Consider the following 20,897-nt stretch of genomic DNA (forward strand, 5'->3'; position numbering starts at 1 on the left):
AATCTTTTGCAGAGCTTGTGGCAGAATCATAGATTAGGGTTCGAAGAGACCTGAGCAGGTCATCTAGTCGAACTCCCTGCTCAAGGCAGGACTAACCCCAACTAAATCATCCCAGCCAGGACTTTGTCAAGCCAGGCCTTAAAAACCTCTAAGGATGGAGATTCCACCACCTCCCTAGGTAACCCATTCCAGTGCTTCATCACCCTCCTAGTGAAATATTTCCTAATATCCAACCTAGACCTCCCCCAATGCAACTTGAGACCATTGCTCCTTGTTCTGTCATCTGCCACCACTGAGAACAGCTGAGCTCCATTCTCCTCAGGTAGTTGAAGGCTGCTATCAAATTCCCTCCTCTCTCTTCGGCAGACTAAATAAGCCCAGTTCCCTCAGTCTCCCCTCATAAGTCATGTGCCCCAGCCCCCTAATCATTTTCATTGCCCTCTGCTGGACTCTCTCCAGTTTGTCCACATCCTTTCTGTAGTGGGGCCCCCAAAACTGGATGCAATACTCCAGATGTGGCCTCACCAGTGCTGAATAGAGAGGAATAATCACTTCCCTCGATCTGCTGGCAAAGCTCCTACTAGTGCAGCCCAATATGCCATTAGCCTTCTTGGCAACAAGGGCACATTGTTGACTCATATGCAGCATCTCATCCACTGTAATCCCCAGGTCCTTTTCTGTAGCACTGCCGCTTAGTCAGTCGGTCTCCAGCCTGTAGGAGTGCATGAGATTCTTCTGTTCTAAGTGCAGGACTCTGCACTTGTCCTTGTTGAACCCCATCAAATTTCTTTTGGCTCAATCCTCCAATTTATTTAGGTCACTCTGGACCCTATCCCTACCCTCCAGCATCTCTACCTCTCCCTCGATCTTAATGTCACCCGCAAGCTTGCTGAGGGTACAATCCATCCCACCATCCAGATCATTAATGAAGATGTTGAACAAAACCAGTCCCAGGACCAGCCCCGGGGCACTCTGCTTGACACCGGCTGCCAACTAGACATCAATATTACTGGGATGGGAGAAAGGGCATATCTGAGATACATCTGAAAACGTGGGTTTTTCATCTGTGAAAGCTTATGCCCAAATAAATCTGTTAGTCTTTAAGATGCCACCGTACTCGTTTTTGTGGATACAGACTAACACGGCTACCCCTCTGATATCTGAGGTGGTCCATGCAAGGTGCAGAAGGGCATTTCCCTTTGAGCCCCAGCCCAGAGCTGCTCTGGAGCACTACAGGAAGAGTTTTCTGTTTGCCTGTGAGACAGAGGTTCTAAGACAGTGTTTTCACAGGGTAAAAAAAAAACTCATTTGGGATGGAATCATGAATCTCCTATTGGTGGGTCTATGGACAACTGTCTGTGCACCTGGTAGGTACACTGCCAAAAGAGTTTTGTGGTTTCTGATGCACTCATTAACACAGCTTCCATACACAAAGGAAGGAATCTTGTTCTCCATGTTTATGTAGAAGACAATCGTCATGTTGTCTGATATTAACTGGATATATTGAGATGAAATGAGTGGAAAGAATGCATTGCAGGCTAGATGGATGACCCTTAATTCCAGTAGATTTATATACATCCTGGTCTCTTAAGGGGTCCACGAGCCTTGTGCAATATGATTGTCCCTGTGGACTGCCCAACAAGAGGGAAGCATCTGTGATGATAGTTGCCTCGTCTATGGGTGGGAGAAAAGGAACTCCCACCTGAATGTTTTTTGTGGGTTGCCCACCATATAAGAGAAGGTGTGACATTGGCTAGGATTATTATTCTGCCATTTATGTTGTCTTTCTCTGGTGAGTAGTCGGACTGAAACCAGGTGTGTAGGTAGTGGAAGTGGAGCCTGGCAAACATTATGTGGGTGCATGAGGCCATTTAGCCTAGAAGGGAAAGGCAGACCCTTACTGTAGTCTGAGGGTGACCTGTTTTATCAAATTACTCATGGCATGAAATCTCTCCATCAGGAAGTAGGCTCTTGCTGTAGTTGAGTCCAGGGTCATGCCTATAAAATCTGTGATCCTTGTGGGAATCAAAGTGGACTTCTCTTCATTGATGCAGATTCCAAGGGAAGATAATAGGTTGAGTAAGAATAAGGTTCCCAACTCAATGATTTTGCTGGATCTGTCTGGCAAGAGCCAGTCGTTGAGATATGGAAAGCAGGTAAAGCAGTTTCTTCTCATCTAAGCCACCACTGCTGAAAGGACTTTTGTAAAGATCCTTGCTGTCACAACTAGTTGAAATGGGAGGATTCTGAATTGGTAATGGTTTTGCCTAAGGAGGAACCTGAGGAACCTCCTGTAGGATGGTTGAATGTCTGTCAAAGTGTAAGTGTCTTTCATGTAGATGTGAACCATGTTCCCTCTTCCAGAGAAGGGATTATTGATGTCAATGTAACCATGCAGAATTTTAATGCTCGGAAGAGAATGTGTCTCCATCCTTTGTTCTTTTTGGAGATTAAGAAATAAGGGGAAAACCCTTTCCCTAGATGTTGAGGTGGCATTCATTCTACAGCTCCTTGATGGAGAAGAGTCCATCTCCTGATGTAGGATTTCCTTGAGAGATTGGTCCCTGAAAAGGAGCAGGGAAGGGGGTTTGTAGGTAGGAGGTGACAAACTCAGCTGAATAGTTAGAATGAATAATCTCCTGCACCACTTGTCTGTTGTTGCTGCCCTCCAGTTTTGGAGAAGGGGGCATTAAAAACAAGGGAGGCAGAATAATGAGATGTCAACAAAGGAGCATGGATCTCAAATGTCCCATTAAAAAAAATTCTTGATTGAGGAGGGTGGAGGATGAGCTGTAGGTATCAAAGAAGTTGTGTATATCTGTCTCTGTACCCTCTGTTGTTTGCAGGGTCATTTGTGACAGTGCTGATGATGAAACATTGGAGGAAACTGTGTTGGCCTGTGTGATGTTATCTGATTAAAATATGACTATATAGATCATTGTTACAACCACTATTACATATTTGCAACAAATCTTGTACAAAATGTGATGTAAGGTGTCTGAAAAAGTTATGATTTGCTGGTTATGATTATGCTATCTGAATGTATGTATCATTTTTCTATTTGAAGTTAAGTTGGGTAAAAAATGGTGTCCTCAGCCTCTGTTCGTCAGAGGATGGAGATGGATGGCAGGAGAGAGAGATCACTTGATCATTGCCCTGTTAGCTTCACTCCCTCTGGGGCACCTAGCATTGGCCACTGTCAGTAGACAGATACTGGGCTAGATGGACCTTTGGTCTGACCCAGTATGGCCATTCTTATGTTATGTTATGAATATGGCTCTAATACCTGGATTTCAAATGTTTGCTCCTGGGGTAACACCCATGAAGTAGTTAGCCAGCACATCTTGGAGGGACTATTCAAATTGAGTGGCCCATCAAAAGGATACTTAATTCACAATGGACCATGGGAAATGCTCATCTACACTGAGTGGGCTGTCATGTAAACATGATGTCTGAAACATAGGTAATGGCTTCCTGCAAACATTGAGCAAAATTGGGCATGAACATGTGACTTGCCCATGTGACTCAAAACACTATCTGGTCACCTGTGATTCTCCACTACTTGTGCTGAGGTTTTTGTTTGAAACAATGGGTTTCCTGCCACATGGCAGAGGATATAAATGGCCCTGGAACCCATCCATTTTGCCTGTGTCCTGTTCAAATCTCTGGATTGTGGACTCACACTAATGGGAGTATTCTAACCAAGGGACTGAGGTCCTTCCAATGATTTGGAAGCAACCAGAGACTTATTAAGCCAGGAGTTTATTCCATCACTGCTACAAGCCTAAACCAAGAACTTTGCATTTATTATATGTATTTGAGTCCTTTAACCAATTTTAACTCTCACCCTTTTCTTTTTATAAATAACCCTTAATAATTTAAATAGTAAAGGATTGGCATCAGCATGCATTTTGGGTAAGATCTGAGTTATATATCGACCTGGGTGTGCGGCTGGTCCTTTGGGATCAGAAGAACCTATTATTTGATGAGACTGGTTATAAAGAACCACACATCTCTAAATCCAGTATTTTTGGTTGTGACATAAGAACTGGACTGCCCAAGGAAACTGATTTTATGACTTCTTGTTAGCCAGTGTGGTGAAACAGAAGTTTATTTTTGTTGCTGGTTTGGTATATCCTATGGGAATTAGCCATTGGGGTGTATCTGCCCTATTTCTCAGCAGTTCATCCTAAATTTGGCATCCTCAGTTGTGACTCACTGAGGCACTATTACAGCCTGTACGCTTGTTTCTGGTGCTTACTTTTTGGGGCAGCAGTATAGATGCCCAGCGAACGAAGTGGTTGTTCGAGTCCTTAAAAGAGTGAAAAGATTCTGTCTTTTCATTAAACAAGTTAATTTTATCAAAGTGCTGGTGTTTGGTGGTACTTTGTTCCTGCCCAGAAAAACTTGAGGACTGTAACTAGGATTCCCTCTTCCAAACAATTGGAGAAGTCTTCCCTCTGTAAGCAGTATCAGCAGCATCCACTGCTGCCTGAAGATGTTTTGGCCACGAGTTTATATCCTCATCAATTTGGTTCTGGAACTGGGCCCTATTGTCTTGTGGGATTTGTCTTTTTAAGTCCAAAATCTTCACATAATTGGTGGAATTGTATTTTGTTTACAGGGCCTGGTAGATAGCAATTGAAATTGAAGTCTTGTTAAGGAGAAACTTTTCCTCACAGGAGCTGGAGGCATTTGGTACACTTGTCTGAAGGTGTCATCTTGGAGTGTTGGAGCCTCAATCTCTGGCTGCTTGTGCCATCAGGAAATTGGGTGCTGTGTGTGAGAACAAGAAAGAACACTGCTCTTTTAGATGGTAAAAAGTAGTGCTTCTTAGCCTTTTTTGGGATAGGAGCACATAAGGTAGAAGTGTGCCCCACTATGCTGGCTGGCTCTGCTGGTCAACAAGGCAATTATGGTTCCAATCAGCTAGAACCCAAGAGTTGCAAAATGTCCAGTAGTCAATGCTGAGCTCTTGGAGGACCTCTTTGAACTAGGTCTGGAACTCAAATGCCACTCTAAGAGCACCTGATTTGAGCCTGTGATCATCAGGCAGAGATGGTAAAGACAGGGTGAGCACCTCATCTGGGGAGGACGAGATAGCCACTGGAACCATTAGATCGGGCTCAACTTTCTCCTCCTCCTACTCAGATAGAAGTTGGTGTCAGGTAAGACAGGATACAAAGGATTCATGCAGAGCCAAGGTGCCTAGAATAAGGACCCCCTGGGAGCCACAGTAGTGCTAGTATGAGAGGTCCATGAGTTTAGGGTTCCCAATGTCATGGGGTCCGCCCCATCTCTCATGGATCTTCTGTCCAGGTTTGCCTCCCTATGTAATGGTAGAGGTTCATCTGGGTCTGTTGACTCATCCAATGAAAGGGCTGGTTTCCAACAGACTGGCATAACTATCTGTACCAATGGATAGGTAACCAGGGTTCACAGCTGGGAAAAGAGATTGGCCCTGTGTCTTTGTGATGGTTTCTTCCTTCAGTGTAACAATATCTCCAAATAAAATCAGAGCTGAGAGGATTGATGAGAGGGAGAGCAAAAATGTCCTCTGAGGAGATATAGGTCTCAGACCATCTGAGGATGGAGGTGGCAGCTGTTGGATCCAACACTTCCAATATGGCTGTTCTTAACCCAGAGTCAGACCAAAGGTCCATCCAGCCCAGTATTCTGTCCTCCGACAGTGGCCAATCCCAGGTGCCCCAGAGAAAATGAATGGAACAGGTCATCATCAGGTGATCCATCCCATCGCCCATTCCCAGCTTCTGGCAAACAGAGGCTAGGGACACCATTCCTGCCCATCCTGGGTAATAGTCATTGATGGATCTATCCTCCATTAACTTATCTAGTTCTTTTTTGAACCCTATTATAGTCTTGGCCTTCACAACATCCTCTGGCAAGGAATTCTACAGGTTGACTGTAAGTTGTGTGAAAAAATACTTCCTTTGTTGACCCCCTAATTCTTGTGTTATGAGTTAATAACACTTCCTTATTTACTTGCTGTGCACCCGTCATGATTTTATAGACCTCGATCATATTCCCCCTTAGTCATCTCTTTTCCAGGCTGAAAAGTCCAAGTTCTATTAATCTCTCCTCATATGGAAGCTGTTCTGTATCCCTAATTATTTTTGTTGCTGTTTTCTGTACTGTTTCCAATATATCTTTTTTGAGATGGGGTGAACACATGTGCATGCAGTATTGAAGATGTCGGTGCACCATAGATTTATATAGAGGCAATATGATATTTTCTGTCTTACTACCTATTGCTGTCCTAATGATTCCCAACATTGTTAGCTTTTTTGACTGCCACTGTGCACTGAGTGGATGTTTTCAGAGAACTATCCACAATGACTCCAAGATCTTTTTCTTGAGTGGGTAATAGCTAATTTAGACCCCATTATTTTATATGTATAGCTGAGATTTTTTCCCAATGTGCATTACTTTGCATTGAGTTTCATGTGCCATACTGTAGTCCAGTCAGCCAGTTTTGTGAGATCCCTTTGTAACTCTTCAGCCTGCTTTGGACTTAACTATCTTGAGTAGTTTGTATCATCTGCAATTTTTGCCACCTGTTTACCCTTTTTTCCTAATCATTTATGAATATATTTAATAGTACTGGTCCCATGGGGACACCACTATTTATCTCTCTCCAAACTGACCATTTATTCCTACCCTTTGTTTCCTATCTTTTAACCAGTTACCGATCCATGAGTGAGGACCTTCCCTCTTATCCCATGACAGTTTACTTTGCTTAAGAGCCTTTGCTGAGGGACCTTGTCAAAGGCATCCTGGAAATCTAAGCACACTATATCCACTGGATTCCCCTTTGTCTACATGCTTTTGACCCCCTCAAAGAATTCTAGTACATTGGTCAGGCATGATTTCCCTTTACAAAAACCAGGTTCTCTCTTCCCCAACAAATCACGTTCATCTGTAAAAGAGTCCTGGGGCTCCTTATAGACTAACAGACGTATTGGAGCATGAGCTTTCGTGGGTGAATACACACTTCGTTGGATGCATCCAGACTAACATGACTACCCCTCTGATACATGTTCATCTATGTGTCTGATAATTCTGTTCTTTACTATAGTTTCAACCAAATTTGCCTGGTACTGAAGTTAGGTTTACCAGCCTGTAATTGCTGGAATCACCTCTGGAGGCTTTTTAAAAAATTGGCCTCACATTAGCTATTCTCCAGTCATTTGGTACAGAAGCTGATTTAAATGATAGGTTACATACTACAGTTAGTAGTTCTGCAATTTCACATTTGAATTCCTTTAGAACTCTTGAGTTCTGAAGGATCTCAGACACTGAGTATGCCGTGAGATCTGAGGGTGAATTGATTCTATCAGGCTGCCAAAAAAACTGAAATCTGTCTAGAGAGAGGTAAGTTTTTTCTGGAAGCTGCTCCTATGAAATCTGTAGTCCTTGCAGGAGTCAAAGTGGACTTTCTTTGTTTACACAGACCTCCAAATGATATCAGAAGATGCAGTACAAATATGGTTGCTGACTGGCCCTCTTGGCTTGATTTGCCTGTTCCTAGCCAGGCATCCACATACAGGAAGACCGGTAGCTACTGCATCTCATCTGGGCTACCACCACAGAGAAGACTTTCATGAAGACCATGGGTACTCTCACCAGCCTGACTTGGAATACTCTGAACTGACTGCGCTCTTGTCCTACCATGAATCTGTGAAACTTTTTGTGGGAGTGGTGAATATCCATATGAAAGTAAACATTTCATGTCAAGGGTTGTGATCCCTGTGTTCTGCTCCAGGGAGGGAATTACTGATGGCAGTGTTATCATGAAAATCTTGCAAATAAATCCATTTAGTTGAATAGATTAAGGACTAGTCTCCATCCTCCATTTTTCTTAGGAACTGTGAAATATGGGGAGTAGAACCCCTTTGGTTGGGGTGATATGTGGTCTAGGGTCCCTCTCTGGAGTAGAGTTATCCTCCTGATGAAGGATCTCTTCTTGAGAGGGGGCCAGGAAGGGAGTTTGTGGTGGGGAGGTGAGAAACTCAATTGTGTAGCCAGAGATGATGATCTCTAGTACTCGTCTGTTGGTGTCATCACCCTGTTGTTGAGTGTGTAAAGTGATTAAGGCACCCACCAAGATGAGGGGCAACACAGCATGGCACCAATAAGTACACAGTCCTTGGGTGTCCCATCAAAAGAGAAACCCTTGGCTGGGACTGGTACAGGTCAAAGCTGCTGCAAAACCCTTTGTCATTTGATGGTGGTTTGTAAACATGATGGAGATAAAATGCTGGGCAGAGGGAAGGTCTAGGTATGTCTGTTTGCTTGTAGCTGTTTTTCTTTGGGGCGGGTTGTAAATGCCTAGAGAGAGGAGTGTGTGTAGTGACTTTATTCTCATTGAAGAGATTAAATTCATCAGAGGGGAAACCACTCAAGAATACTCTGGATCTCCTTGCAGAACTCCAAACAATGAAGCCGCATGGCTCTAGCTGCATCCCTGGTGTCCAAAGTGATGTCTTGGACACCAACCTGTTTTCTTCAGTGAGGGCTTTGTATGTTGAGAGAGTAAAGCTGCTGTTCTTCCTTTGAAGTGTGGCGTTTGGGAAAGAAGGTAAACAGATCTATGGATTGGTGGAGGTAGAAGCAAGAAACCATTGTCAGTAGAAATCTGGGATGCCAGTTCAGTGAGACTTTGTCCTGATGGAATGTGGAGAAAGGGTGATTTACTATCAGTTTGCCAACTGTTCCTGCAGAGGTAATAGTGATGAGGAAAGTGAGAGGGAACAGGAGGCCAGAGGTTCAAAGGCTGAGTTCATCAATGCGGTAAGGACAAGGTTGAGGTCCAAGGAGCACCAGGCTGCATATAAGGCCCTTCCAGTATCAGGCAGTCAAAGGGTGAGTGAAAACTGAATGTCCCTCCACAGGAGGTTGCAAAACGCTGATAGCGGCTACGTGCACTTTGCTGGAGCTGAGAAAGCTCTGAAGACTTCAGATAATCTAAGAGCACTGGGATGGTAGGCCCAGGAAGTGAAACATGTCCATTGGGGTTGGTGACAATCCAAGCCTTGCCACGTCACTAAAGGCCCTTACTTGTTTTTGTCACTGACTGAGAAGGGACAGGGCAGGAGATTTTCTAGTTTTTACAACCTTCTCTATTGGAAATAGTTTTTACATTATTGAAAACAGACACCTTCTACTGCACCCAGAATTCTCTCTGAGCTGTATGGTCTGAGCTGGAAGTGAAGAGGGGTTAATCCATACCAGGTGTTATGTCCTTTCGTTGGAGCATATGAGCAACTGTATGTTGACCAATGGATACTACTTGCTCCAAACCTCTCATCTCAGTTGCACAGAGCACATGCATACCCAGAAGTGCACTACACAGCTGGATCAGCACTCAAACAAGAATTAAGTAAGTTATTTCCTTCTTTAGGAAAGTGACTGCATTACCAACTTGGCCTGGAAGGAAATCCAGAAAACTGCAATTGTTATTTCAAGATTCAAAAAGGACAAGTGTGATGAGCTGACGAACTCAGTTGGTTAATCTAGAATCAAACCTGGGCAAAACAATGGAAAACTGACATTGCATTCAATTGAAAGGATAGAACTAATTAAAGCCAGTCAACCTGGTTGATGGAAAACAGCTCAGATCAAACACTTCATTTAATTATTGGTGAGATTAATGTGATACCTTTAACCAGAGTTGTAAATCAGCTGTCTTTGCGAGAGTGAGGATCCTGCAGTCTTTGAACTGGCTTTCTTTCCCTTATCTGTAAGTGTTCTTATCTCTGCGTGGATTTAATAAAGTTTAAATGTTATAGATAAATCATCTGAAGCTATGAAATGCAGTTCAGGCGTGTTACTGTATCTATTCATCCTGTAGAAGTGAGAGTAAGAAAATTTTCCCATAGTCAGGCTACATCGACAGTGGGAACTGTGATTCCCCAGTTGCTGTACAGATATTCACAACAACTCTCAGCAAGGTAATGCAAGGATAAATAGCAGTGGAGTCTTGGTAGCACTTGTACATATGTACTTGGCCCAGTTCTCCTGTGCTGCCACTGCTACATTGCTTTTTATAATCACTTAAATACATGCAGGTGAGCTGGGGAAATAATACTCCTTGTAGCATAATCATAGCCTGGAGGAGCAGAGTTCATTTTCCAGTGATGCAGAGGAAGCCACACTGGAGCCATCTTTCATGGAAAGGGGGAAGAGAAGACATGTAGCCTCTGCCCTTTGTCCATAGGAGTGGTCTTTTGTTTGATTTGTGTTAAGCGATATTTCCTACTCATAGTCAAGTTAAAAACTAGCTGACATTTACAAATTTAACACATTAAACAATGTAAAATAGTTTCTAATGTGAAAGTATGAAACGTTTATCAGAATGACAGCTCACTCAAAGTTGATGCCATCTGTAGTTTTGTCTTTTGCTGGAGCAGATTGCTAATATGGCCAGAGTAACTATTTGACTATTTTTAGCAGTTTCAGGTCAGAAAATTCCATCACCATCTATTCATTCTCCTCCCCTCCCCTATTCATTCTCCTCCCCTCCCCCAAACATAAGTGGGAATAGCAACAGGTAGCAACTTTACTTTTATATTTGGTCTAACTTGCAATGAGCCTGTGAGTAGAGTTGGTGTTTTTATAAATTCTTTACAGTAAAAGGGTAAGGCAACTGTAAATTCCATGCTATGGAAACTTTTCCCTTTAGGACTACATTTACCTAACCCAACTCTTCAATATACTAAATATTGAAGCTCTCTGAATTCATCTAATAAACGCCTGAAACATTTTACATACATCAATTTCCAAAAGCCATCATATGACAACCTAACCACCTAACTGTACATTGTGACAGGATCAACAGGCTGCAAACAGGAACTGTGGGACAGCTATGTCCCTTTAACTCTCCAACTTGGGCTCTCTCTCACAATGTTTTGTCAGTGACAAGCAGAAACTCTCTCCAGGGACTGTTATCACTCAGCCAGCAGCATGCAGAGGCAAACCAATCTAAGTGGCATTAATGCTCTCCCAACCAATCATGAACTATACACAGGGAAACATTAACAAATCTTGCCCAACCCCAAGCCTTACACCCCAGTAATATATCATTTTACACTGCTCAAGACCTTCTCTTGAATAGTTCAAGTTTATTAATTAGTATCCACTTCATCAAAGGAAAGGGAACATGCAGCACCCTTTGTAATCTGAGCAGATTCCCCCAGTACTTTAGACAAACTTGCTGGTAAGGGTAAAACAAGTTTACTGACTACAGAAAATAGGGTTTTTTAGGTAGCAGACATAAGTTGAGAAAAAGTGAACACATTTTAAATGCTAAACTTTTACACTAAGACTATATCTACACTACAGACTTTACAGTGGTACAGATGTGCCGCTGTAAAGTCTCCCCTGTAGCTGCTCTTTCCCAGCACAAGAGAGCTCTCCTGCCAGCATAATTAAACCACCCCTATTGAGCCATATTAACAATGTCTGCCAGGGGTCGGTCTGTTTTTACACTCCTGATAAACAAAAGTAGTAGTGTAGACAAAGCCTAAGAAAGAGCTGAATCTGCTTTTCTCACCCCACTGGATGTTGCAGGTAGGTTGCAGTTCTTAATACAGTCTGAGTTTCCTTCTCAGACTTTGTCTTCCCAGGATTCTTGTTGCCTTCAGCATATGTTGGGGAGGAGAGAGGTCATCTCATGATATCATTGTCCCTTATTTTATACTCTGAGTCCACGTCCCTGGAAAGAAACTGGCCCAGGCATGCCTTGCTGAGTCAGAGAGTTGAACAATCCTAATTGTGTGGTTCTTGTGTAACTGTCTCTTATTGAATTGTAGATTTCTTGTTTACCATATTGATCAACAGTAGTTTTAACACCCCTTTGGGCATGGGTCACCACCCTCAGCCACTGGCCAGCTAGCAGTGGACGAGTCCCAAACTCTCAACATATTTCAACCACAACCATACAGCAAAATCTCATAACTTCATACACAATAGCGATGCACAGAGTTTGACAGAACAATGAGTTTCAGCAGATATGGTATGTTACATGGCATGCTTTTTATGAAATATCACGACATACAAATGATGAATATGGGGGTTACAGGGTGCTACTCTGAGATTAGCATGTAACAATTTATTCCAGACTTTGTATATCAGCAGGTGTCAAGTTTGCTGATTTTGCTGCAATTTCCATTAATTTTACCACATGTTACTCCCAGCCTTCTCCTGATTATAAGAACTGATGGTGTCATTTAACTCAGTTATTTCTCTTTCTTGGAGAAACCCCATAAATGCAGTTCAGTCATATAAGAAGTTAAACCTGCCTTGGGTTATAATGTCTACAAACTTGAAAACCCGGTTATCAATACTATGAACAGAGATCTAACAGAACTTTCCATGCTTATAGCCCCCACATCAAAAATCAAAAGTTATAAATCATTGCTGACTCAGCACTAATGTTTCATTTGAAAAAAACTGGCTTTTTTTTGTGTATGTGGAGGATGCTGATAGTGATAGACATGCTTCAGCTCTATCTCCTTCACACTGGGAGAACAGTATGTTTGTTGCTCAATGCTCTGCACAGTATTTCTCAAGGTGAAGATGAAATTGACTTCACTGCTTTTTTCCAACCTGCAAAATAATACATATTTTAAGTATAAACCTCTCCAGGTGAATGGTCACTATCTGGCTGCTCTCCATCATTTTACAAATAACTTACAATTTCCTCACTCTTCACCATCATTGCAATACTATTTTAATATGCAGCAGCTGTTCAGAAGCAAAACAGAATAGGCCTTAAGCATGATGATCATTTCTGCTCTGTGAATTGAGCTGCAGAGGATGCCAATCATTGTTTTGAAGATACTATTTTTCTACAAAGTCTTCCTTTAATTGACTTGCAGTAGTGGAAGGAAGTACCAAAACATTTAATTTCACCTTGAAAAATTAATTAGAACTGGCTTAGATCTGAGTATTGTCCCAGAGCAGTTTTCAGACCAAGGGTCTTAAAAAGGATGATGAGGAAAAAAAACACAAACTGGGCAGCTGCAGAGCTGGTGCTTCTGGCAGAAGCAGCACACGGAGCCTCCCCTGGTGGCTCCTCCCCCTAGGAGCTCCAAAGACATGTCAGTCGGAGCTGGGTAGAGAGCCTACCAGCCCCACCAATCTCCCCCCACTCCCATACCAGCACCCGTGGTGCCTCTAGATTGCTCCCCTGTTCCCCCGCCCCCCAGAGCACCCACAGCCCCCCGGCCCAAGTTTTAGTAGAGGGCAGTCGAGGTCATGGGCCATGAATTTTTGTTGACTGTGACCTGTCCATGACTTTATTAAAAATACCCATAACTAAAACATAGCTATAGTCATTTCACTATTACTATTTTCCAGGCATTCTTCCTCTCATTGAGTATCTCTTCAGATTCTTTTTTAACTTGCAACTCCTCAGGTCGAATCTCATGTCCTATTAAATTTCCCATTTGTTTTTTACTAGGACTGTCAAGCGATGAAAAAAAACCAATCATGATTAATCACACTGTTAAACAATAGAATACCATTTATTTTAAATATTTTTGGATGTTTACTACATTTTCAAATATATTAATTTCAATTACAACAAAGAATACAAGTGTACAGTGCTCATTTTATATTTATTTTTTATTACAAATACTTGCACTGTAAAAAAAAACATTTTTCAATTCACTTCATACAAGTACTGTAGCGCAATCTCTTTATCATGAAAGTTGAACTAACAAAATGTAGAATTATGTACAAAAAACTGCATTCAAAAATAAAAATGTAAAACTTTAGAGCGTACAAGTCCAATCAGTCCTACTTATTGGTCAGCCAATCACTCAGACAAACAAGGTCGGGTACAATTTGCAGGAGATAATGCTGCCTGTTGCTTGTTTACAATGTCACCTGAGAGTGAGAACAGGTGTGAGCATGGCACTGGTGTATCTGGCATTGCAAGATATTTACATGCCAGAGGCATTAAAGATTCATATTTACCTTCATAATTCAACCACCATTGCAGAGGACATACTTTCATGCTGATGATGGGTTCTGCTTGATAACGATCCAAAGCAGTGCAGACTGACGCATGTTCATTTTCATCGTCTGAGTCAGATGGCACCAGCAGAAGGTTGATTTTCTTTTTTGGTGATTGGGTTCTGCAGTTTCTGCAGCAGAGTGCTACTCTTTAAAGACTTCTGAAAGCATACTCCACACCTCGTCCCTCTCAGACTTTGGATGGTACTTCAGATTCTTAAACCTTGGGTCAAGTGCTGTAGCTATTTTTAAAAATCTCACTTCGGTACCTTGTTTGCGTTGTGTCAAATCTGCTGTGAAGTGTTCTTAAAACAAATGTGCTGGGTCATCATCCAAGACTGCTATAACATGGAATATATGCAGAATGCAGGTAAAACAGAGCAGGAGACATACAATTCTCCCCCCAAGGAGAACAGTCACAAATTTAATTGACATTTTTTTAATAAGCATGATCAGCATGGAAGCATGTCCTCTGGAATGGTGGCCAAAGCATGGAAGGGGCATATGAATGTTTAGCATATCTGGCATGTAAATATGTTGCATGCCGGCTACAAAAGTGCCATGCAAACGTCTGTCCTCACTTTTAGGTGATGCAAACAAAATACAGGCAGCAGTATCTCCCATCATGTAAACAAATTTATTTGTCTTAGCGATTAGCAGAATAAGGAGGAGGACTGAGTGGACTTGTAGGATCTAAATTTTTACACTGTTTTATTTTTGAATGCAGTTATATAACCAAAATCTGCATTTGTAAGTTACACTTTCATGATAGATATTGCACTTCAGTACCTGTAGAAGGTGAATTGAAAAATACTGTTTCTTTTGTTTATCATTTTTACAGTGCATATATTTGAAATAAAAAAATAATATAAAGCAAGCACTCTGCACTTTGTATTCTGTGTTGTAGTTGAAATCAATATTGAAAATGTAGAAAAACATCCAAAAATAATATTTCAATTGGTATTCTATTAAATGCGATTAATCGTGATTAATTTTTTTGAATTAATCCGGTGAGTTACCTGCGATTAATTGACAGCCCTATTTTTTACCCAGTGAATTAGGAGTTTATGAAAGATGATGCATATACAGCCCTGAAAATCGAAGTTCTCTCCTTAGGAGTGGTAGGGACACATGGGAAAGCGGCAACTCCAGAGGAGTGTAGGTATAGAAGACTCAAGCTTATAGAGGGAAATAACTGTTTAAGCGGGAGATGGATCCTGTATCAAAAGTCCTAATTTTCATTCCCAAAAATAGAATAATTCTAGGATTCCATATGTGATTTTCCAATGCTTATTATATTCATTCATATACTTTGTGAATCAAATTTTCCAGCATGTTAGCTTGATTGTACAGGTTGTGGTGAGGTGCCTCAGTGTTCCTCAAAACACCACCCTGGCTCTCACCCTATCCATTGCCCTAGAATTCTTCTCTTGTCCCTTTTTTTCCTTCTTGACATCTCTCTTCAGCTTCCCCTCCCTTTATAAACCCCATCCCAACAGATCAGCAGTTAGAAATGGAAGGGACCCATTAGATCCATTCTCTGCCAATGCAACTTTCCCCAAGTTTTACTTTTTCTCATCCACACTTCTTTTGTCCATAACCTTAATATATTGGTTTAAAATCCTTGATCAGCCTCACCCTTTAATCTTATGTATTCCACTGCACACCATATTCATGGTGCACTGGCCTATTCTTAATTCTCCTCTCCCTATCTACTTACTGAGGATGGCAAAACCACTGGGAAGACCCTCTCACCCCACAGTGACAGGCAGAATATATAAACACAGACAGAGAAATAATTATCTATCTGAACTCATCCTGACTGATCATTTCAACCTTCGCAAATCTTGCTTAATATTTCTTAAGTAATGAAACATCAAACATCACTGTATCCAAGCAATCACAATTATCTCATCTCCAGAATGTATTTTTTTGTAAAAATCTGGAATATTTTGTTCTATTTTTATGGGAGATGCCATAACAGATAAAACTCCAATTATCTTTCAACATATATGTGAATCAAACATTTGTTTGTTGAGTATCTTCAGAGATTAGATACATTTTAGACTGGATGAAGTTTTCACAGAATCTATTTAGGTCTTGTTTATATCACAAGTTGCAGCCGTTTAACTATATTGATCTTAAAAAAAACAAGATTTTCAGTTAAAGCAGTGCAAGCCTGCATCCTCTAAACCTGGTTTATACTGATTTAGTTTAATGAATTGATTTATGCTAAACTGAGGTATCCACATAGGAGTTTGGACCACTTTAAATCAATTTTAAAAACACACCTTTAGTTGAACTGGTGCAACCTTGTAATATGCACAAAGCCTCAGTTTTAGACTTGGTGCCACAACATGTATTTACACATTGTGCGTTCCACAACCATGTCCTGTATATGTATTAGATCAACATACTGTTACTCAAGCCCTCTCCTCATAGAGGAAGCAAAGGGAAACACAAATTCAACAAAATATTAAAAGACTAATAAGTCTGTTAACATAATGATTGATAGAAATGGTAAGTGTCAAAGGATAAGATTCAAAGGTACTGGTAGAAGTGCATGAACAAATTACTTCATCAAATTAAATACAAAAACAAAAAAATAAAAACCCAACTGTCTGATAATGGTCAGTAATTACTAAATAAAAAGTCAAATGTGCAAATACATACCTGAAAGTGAAAAAAAAAAATGGCTTCAGGATCTTGACCCTCTGCACTCTTAAGACACAGCAGAACTTTTTTTTTTAAAACCAATCTTCATCTGCATTTTAGCATTTTAATTTTAACCTAGAAAAAAATAATATGTAGTTATAGTCAATTAAATATCTGTGGCATTTTAAGCAAGATAAAACAATTATCTACATGGTAGAGGCCTCGTATTGTTCAAAGTACAATAACTCTTCCCTTCCCTAACATATGAACTTTTAAAAGGTAGAATTATTGTAGATACAACTGGTGACCAAAATTGAAATTTCCTCTTCTCAAATTCATTTTCATCTCTAGCCATTCTTATATTACCATTGCCTCCACTATAAGCAGTTTTCCCTACCCTTAATTACGAAGATCTTTAAAATCTCTTCTTGTACCAGCCAGCTGGTATTTCAGTCATTATGAGTTCCTTTGTCACTATATTGCTATGAACATTTCAGCTCAAAGTGCAGTTCTACTATGAAAAATGTGTATGACATTAGTTCCCTTTGCTCACTCAAACACACTGAAGGATTTGAGAATAAAACTAGGTTCTTTCCTTCTCATGTTACCACTAGTAAAAGATTCTGCCAAAGCAAGCCCTCGGTAATATCTGTGCAATCCCAGTGCCTTCAGTGGAATTTCACAAGTGTATTGCAATGTTGTACATAATTCTGCTGCTGGTATGCAAGCAGGAATAGAACTCAGCTCCCTCCCCTCTAGCTCTGCAGAATGAATATAACTAGCAGATACACAAAGCAGTAAACACTACCTAAAATCAGCAGATCTCTCTGAATTACAAACAGGGAGCAAATCTGTGGCATAAGGAACCACCATATTTTAGCAACATTTCAGAGCAGAATCATATTTTAATATATTTAAATATGATACATTTAATCCATGCAGATCTTTAATATTAAACTGTAAAGATTAATACTCAACTTTAAGACATTTGTGGTTTCAAATTCTTTAGAAAAATATATATTCAACTTAAATACAAGATTTGCTCACTTTAAATATAAATGCAGCGACAACTTTAAAGAGCAATTCATAATACAAGTTAGTACTTTTAACAGAAATAAAATTATAATTCATATTTTACAATGAATGTTACTATAAAGCACAAAAAAGTCAAAATAATTAGTTATTTTAAAAACTACCAGGGGTATGCATCCCAAACTCTGGGTGCCCTTAGAAAACTTAACATTCAGAATCATCAAAAATTCAGACTGCTTAAATCCACTGCCCCCACAAATCAATCTGGCCCCAAAACTTAATTATGAAAGAAAAAAAAAGCACCCTCTTTAACCCTCGTCTTCTCTCCACAAACACTTGAGGGTTAAAAAAACAAAAACAAAAACAAAAAAAACACTGCAGAGTATTCAGGTCTTTAACAAATAGTGGCACTGGCAGACCAGGGAGGCAGAGGCAGAGAAACACGTGTTCCAAGCTCAAGAAGCCCTAAGGAAACCCTCTTTTCTACATGAAGGAACTGATTTGAGGGTCTGTGTTCACTACAATTACAGCAGTATGACACAAGGAGAGCGGTGTGCTCTCAAGTAAACTAGACTCAAACCATCCAGAGCTTTTTAAAAAGATCATTTACTAACATCTTGAGTTCTAGTCTGAAGCTGACAGACAACTAGAACATCTTGCTGAGCACATGTTATGTACTCCCAAAGTAAATATCTACATAAGCAGGCTGCAGCATTCTAGACTAGTTTCAGTTGCTTGAATTGCAAGGTATAGTCCCAATACAACTCAGTAGTACTCAACTGAAATTACAAAAGCAGGTCCACACACACAATACACCACCATACCAAGTACAGCTAAAACACAGCTGCTACATAATCATCCACAAGTTGTTTTGGGTCTAATAAGACTCCAAAGTTGAAAAAATTATTCATAAATAATAGCTGCATCCAATCAGAAGTGCTAATATAATTCTAACCAATTTTTCCAATTGCTTCCCCTATTCTACTAAATTATTTCTGCATGATCTAGACTGATCCTCAGCTAGCTAGTCTTCATTCACATTCCACTTTCTGTAGACATCTGGCCATCCATTCCACTACACCAGTGAAACTAGCCATAATGCAATTATTCAGCAGGGTACCCTCTGCCTACTGCAGACATTATAGCCCATACATTTTTACTAGCATTTCTAAAGGGCTCATACTACTAAGAACTACTGCTACTATCTAGCAGCACTATCTCATGATCAAGTGTCTCAAAACTAGACTATATACATACATATCTCTCTCTAATAAAATCAGCCTGGGGCATGCCTTCAATACCTTACAAGAACACGAACTAACAACACTAGTGCAGTTTCTATCGCACATACAGGTGTAAACCCAGACTGACCAGGGTTATGCCAAATAAATCTGTTAGTTTTTAAGGTGCCACCAGACTACTCATTGTTTTTGTGAATACAGACTAACACAGCTACCCCTCTGATACTGGAAATATTGCCATTCTGCTTCACCTCCACCTTCTGTAAACTTTTCCACACATGGGAGATTCAATTGCATCCTGGATTAGATTATCAGGGTCAAAATTTTATTTCCTTTCTATGTAGCAGTCACAACTCCATCCTCAGATAAGGAGGAACTGATAATCTCCATTAACAAAATACCCATTTCTCACTACTGACTTTTATCAGACAGAGGGGACAGTGGTGCAAGAAGCAGGTGCCCCAACATTTCCAGGTGTTTAGTGAGTAACACTGGTCAAAATTCAATCAAGCAGACAAGACCTGGCTTTTGAACACTAAGATAGTGCTCTGCACCCTCAGATATGGCAAGTTCCATATGAAATCCCAGGGTTTTTTTTTTCAATCTGCAATGTAACCAGAAAAATCCTTGCTAAGAAAACCTCAACTGGTCCCAGATGAAGACCGCTCACGTTTACCAAACTATCCGCTGCCGCTGTAGAATTTGTCTGCCAGAGACTTTGCAGCATTGCCCTGGATTTGAGGAGTCTGTGGACCCCAGAATGTGATTGAACTAACTGCAATCATATTATGCACATTTAGCCATGGTGAATTAATAAATAGAACCCACCCAGCATTGGAATAAGCAGGGTTTAGAAGGCAAGGTCAAATGCTAGCTGTATGCTGGCAGGTTCTGCTGATCAGAATTGGGGGTAGGGGCGAGAGAGAAAAGTTATTAAAACTGAGACTGAAATAAAATAAGTGGACAAACCTTGAATCTGGGCACCTTCGATATAGAAGGCTTATTATAACTAAGATTGTTTGGAATGTTTGTTGATACATAGCTTTCTTAAAAGTGATGACCCAGTAGAGGTCACTATGACCTATGAGTTCAGCAATCTGAATGCCAATAAACAAATCTGTAAGAAGTGATGTTTTATAGAGTGCATTTTTCCATCATTTAATTGATTACACAAAATGTATTTAATTACACTTATTTTAATTAAAAAGCATGTATAATACTGAAACAGAATTGTCTCAGCTAGTGAGAGCACAGGGATATTACAATGCTAGTGATCCCTACAGTCTGATTCACATAATAGCCGTACAGTTCAATAACAATGATTATATCCCTTCGTGCTCTGACTGGCTACTCACAATCCCCAAAATAAACTATGCCCTCTCAACTCTGGCCCCTCTCTGTCACTCTAACGTAAACTGTGGGGTAGCATTTAATTAAGAAGTAATTACTCTTTGTTAGTGAGGACTAGATGGAGTATTCTGATGGCAACAGCTGAGCTCAGAGATTTAGAATAGCTAGATGGAGTGCACAGATGAGGAAAGATCATCATCATCCAGTATAACAACTTTGGAAGTTTCAGCATGTTAATTAAGCTAAAGAGATTTGTTTTTGGTTTTTAAGACCAGAATGTGGTTACTTACTCAGTAAGTAGTAATACTTAAATATTATTTAAACACTTACGAAGTTGACAGCACAACAAATATGTTCTATGTGAAAAGAGTAGAATGAATATAATATCTAAACACTCTTGACTCTTTGAAAGCATACTACCGCAGCAAAATATTACCTTCTTCTAAGGCCTGGGCTACACTCATGGGGAGGTTCGAACTAAGATACGCAACTTCAGCTACGCTATTTGTGTAGCTGAAGCTGAAGTATCTTAGTTCGACTTACCTGGCTGCCCTCACGGCGATGAGTCGACTGCCGCAG

At 40.5% G+C, this 20,897-nt stretch overlaps 1 protein-coding gene across 4 annotated transcripts in view; it reads right to left on the reverse strand.

Moving 5' to 3' along the window:
• The window catches only part of PSPC1 (paraspeckle component 1), a 120,381-nt gene that overhangs the window by 10,989 nt on the left and 88,495 nt on the right, over positions 1 to 20,897 (reverse strand). For 3 of the 4 annotated variants that reach the window (XR_004000241.1, XR_004000243.1, XR_004000244.1), the window contains 2 exons: positions 16,714 to 16,830; positions 11,122 to 12,627 (listed from right to left, as the gene is read on the reverse strand). The exons of the other annotated variant lie outside the window; for it this stretch is intronic. The gene's annotated coding sequence lies outside the window, so the exon portion shown is untranslated. Of the gene's footprint in view, positions 1 to 11,121; positions 12,628 to 16,713; positions 16,831 to 20,897 lie in introns of those variants that run through there. 4 annotated transcript variants of the gene reach the window in all.

Source organism: Gopherus evgoodei, chromosome 1, assembly GCF_007399415.2.
Source record: "Gopherus evgoodei ecotype Sinaloan lineage chromosome 1, rGopEvg1_v1.p, whole genome shotgun sequence".
NCBI lineage: Eukaryota > Metazoa > Chordata > Testudines > Testudinidae > Gopherus > Gopherus evgoodei.